The 3,660-nt window shown below is 45.7% G+C and overlaps 1 pseudogene; it reads right to left on the bottom strand.

Annotated features, from left to right (window-relative positions):
* Positions 1-2,077: 2,077 nt before the first annotated feature.
* Positions 2,078-2,708, bottom strand: LOC147004429 (small ribosomal subunit protein uS12-like; annotated as a pseudogene).
* Between the last annotated feature and the right edge of the window lie 952 nt (positions 2,709-3,660).

The following is a 3,660-nucleotide window of genomic DNA, read 5'->3' as shown; positions in this document are numbered from 1 at the left end:
ACCAAAAAAAAAAAATCTCGTATGGACTCTGCTTTGTGATAGAAATAAAACCCAGCTCCTTATTTCAGAGTCTACAGAGTACTGAAGCCCTAAGCATGCACAGAGCTCTCCATAGGCCTGCAAGGCTCACCCCATGCTCACAGGGGTCCCCCTCCCCACATGCACAGGGCTCCCTCACATACACAGGGCTTTCTCTCTCCTATGCCCACAAGGCTCCCCCACGGGTCTTTGCACTGCATGCTCCTTAGCATTTAGCCTTGGCTCAAACATCATCCCAGAGGAGGGATGCCTTGGTACCACGTGTTCCTAGGGACCCATCAACCTGCCTAGCTCTCCTTTCTCCTCTTTGCTCTCTCAATCTGAACATTTTATTTATATACTTGTTTACCATTTATGTCTGTTCCAGGTAGCCCAGATGACATCCTAGCTCCATAAGCCATGTGCTCAATTAGTTTTTACACTGATCCCCCCCCCCCAAGATTCTGGGTGGTAGTGGTGGTGGAACTAATTTTGAGACTAGGTGTCAGGTAGCCCAGCTGACTTCAAATGCTAATGTTGCCTCGAAAGACTTTAAGTTTTCTCCTAAGGGCTAGAACTACAGGCTTCTACTGGCATACTTGGCTAATTGTCCTACCTTGCCCCCCATCCCCCTTAAAATGGGATTGGGTCTCAAACCTAGGGCCTGACACATGCTACCACAAAGTTATGTTCTCTGCTTTTTTTTTTCAGTTTTTTGTTTTGAGGCTGGTTCTCAATAAGTTACCCAGGTTGGCTTTGAACTCATTCTATAGCTCAGGTAAGCCTTGAATTAATACTCAGTTTCCTGAGTATCAGAGATTGCTGTCCTGGGCAATCATACTTGGTTTCAATCAGGATGTCTTCTTTTCATAAACTATTTCTCCTTGTACACATTCACTGTGCTCGACAATGTCCATTAGTGTTTCTGGTCAGTCAATAAATCACACCGTCCTCTAGATGAGTGACAGGAACCCAGAGGACTCTGTCTGTCTTGGGCCTTGATTTGGATCTGGAATCAGAGCTGTAGGATCAGGAAGAAGCAGGCTGGTAGGATTTTAATTATCAGCTTAGTGACTGAGGAAGATTTTTCACCACTCCCCTGAAAAGTCATCCCTTGCTTCTTCGGGCCACCCCCATACTCTGTCTATACTTGCTTCTGGATCCCCTCCAACTTTCCTGGGAGTTTCCCTTGGAAACCTTTCTTCCCTGGGTGGACTCCCCAGCCCCCACTCTGAAAGAAGATGGAGCGTCCAAGATCAGAGATTCTTGTTTATGGTGGCCACACCTTAGACACTCTCAACTGAGGTGATGACAGGACCCGGGGGTCACACTGAATCCCATCAGCAGTTGTTAGGTGCCACCTCAGCAATGCGTTCCTGCTCCGTCCACACCCTGGTTCCACCCAGCTCTGCCCTGCCTTGCCCTCATTTCCTGTACCTTTCCTGGCCTGCACCTTACCTTTTTTTTTTTTTTTTTTTTCTTAAAAAAAAAAAAAAAGACCTGGATGTGTTTCCAATTTGGCCATCAGCTTCTTCAGGGCTGGAAACAGTTCACCGTTGCCAGTGCTGCGATTCTGCCCTCTAGTAGCTGAAATTGGAAACACACATCTGTTCCTGGAAAGACAGCCCTCTCTTCTTAGTACCTTCCTCTTTGTGGCCGGTCTATCCTTTGAAGAAAAACTGGAACACCTTACTGTCTCTAGGCTCAAAGGGTCCTGGAACCCAGCTTTCTCTGTGGCATCATGAAGGTGAGTTCACGTTGTCTTCATATTCAAGCCAAGGTCTCTTTGCCTCTCTGCTGTCTTTCTTTCTATTCCCTGCGGCCTTGACAGAATGAACTAAGGGCTGGGCTGACAATGGTGGTTGTTGTTGTTGCTGTTGCTGTTGTTGTTCTTCTTCTCCTTCTCCTCCTCCTCCTCCTCCTCCTCCTCCTTCTTCTTCTTCTTCTTCTTCTTCTTCTTCTCCTCTTTCTCCTTCTCTTTCTTCTCCTCCTCCTTCTTTTTCTTCTTCTTCCTCTTCTTCTTTCTCAGAATATGAAATTTTATTTCCATTGCCAAATCTTATGAAGTTGGTCTTTCCTTCATGCCTTTGTATAGGGCCAAAAGAGACAAATTGGCTACTTTAACAACCTTAACACGGGCTGGTGAGATGGCTCAGTGGGTAAGAGCACCCGACTGCTCTTCCGAAGGTCCAGAGTTCAATTCCCAGCAACCACATGGTGGCTCACAACCATCCGCAACGAGATCTGGCGCCCTCTTCTGGAGTGTCTGAAGACAGCTACAGTGTACTTACATATAATAAATAAATAAATCTAAAAAAAAAAAAACAAAAAACAAACAACCTTAACACGGACTCCAGGAATAGCACCTACAGCATGATCTTACTAACGAAGTCCATGGCCCAGTGCTTCATTGTTTTCCCCAATGACATCCCAGAAGCCACCCCTGGGCACTGATGCTATGACCTTCTTGCCATTTTTAATGAGCTGCACCCTGACACACTTCCTGATAGCAGAATTAGGCTTTTTGGCTTCTCCAGCACAATTCCCTTTGCATGAGAGGTACCCCCAAAAGGATTGGCCTTCAGGGCTGTGCCCAAGTGAGCTTTCTTGTACTGTTTATCATTCCACTTCTTGTCCTGTCAGAGCCTGTGGAGCTTCCTGGTAGTACAGAGACAACAATATTTGCCCATTTTGCCGGCACTATGGGCCTGAGAGAAAGAGAAATGGTACTAATGGATCTAATAGAAGTGATTACACTGCATACATCCAAGAGAAGCTGGGAGGTACAACAGAAACCTGTGCAAGATCATTGCTTCACGTTTTTTTTTCATGATAAAAATTTCCTTTATGTCGTTTAATGTTTGGTTTACAAGCAAGGCATTATTAAGCTACACATTAACTAAATGGGATGGCCAGTCTTCAATGCCACCTTGACTGGATTTAGAATCAAGTAGGAGACACACTTCTGTTTGAAGCTCCTGACTGAAGGGAAATACCCACCTTGAATGTAGCTGTCACCATCCCACAAACTGAGGTGCTAGGCTGAACAGAAATAGAAAAAGAGAAGGCAGGCTGAGTGCCCTGGGATTCTGACTCTGGGCACAGTGTGACCAAGGCCTCTGCCCCACCCCTCTGCCATCACTGTTTTCCATCAAACCTGAGCCAAAGTAAACCTTCCTCCCATTGCTACCCCTAGCAGATCAGTTGCCACAACAACAGCAAAGGAATCTAACGCATTGAGCAGAACTCTAAATGGAGTTGTGATTAAAAAGTTGGACATATCTCTGTAGTTAAAAATATTTATTTATTTTATTTTATGTTTGAGAGTGTTCAGTGTATGCCATGTGTTTGTCTGGTGTCTATGTAGACCAGAAGAAGGTTTCAGATCCTTGGATACTGGAGTTAAGTTGGTTGTAAGCTACCAGTCGGTGCTGGGAACTGAACATGGTTCTCTGCAGAAGCAGTAGGGTATCTCTCTCTCTCTCTCTCTCTCTCTCTCTCTCTCTCTCTCTCTCTCTCTCTCTCTCTCTCTCTGGTTTTTCAAGATAGGGTTTCTCTGTATAGCCCTGGCTGTCCTGGAACTCACTTTGTAGACCAGGCTGGCCTTGAACTCAGAAATCCACTTGCCTCTGCTTCTGCCTC

The sequence above is a fragment of the Mus caroli genome, unplaced genomic scaffold (genome assembly GCF_978045245.1).
Source record: "Mus caroli unplaced genomic scaffold, Mus_caroli_1 scaffold_6, whole genome shotgun sequence".
Taxonomy (NCBI): domain Eukaryota; kingdom Metazoa; phylum Chordata; class Mammalia; order Rodentia; family Muridae; genus Mus; species Mus caroli.
This window is presented reverse-complemented; position numbering and strand designations above follow the sequence as displayed.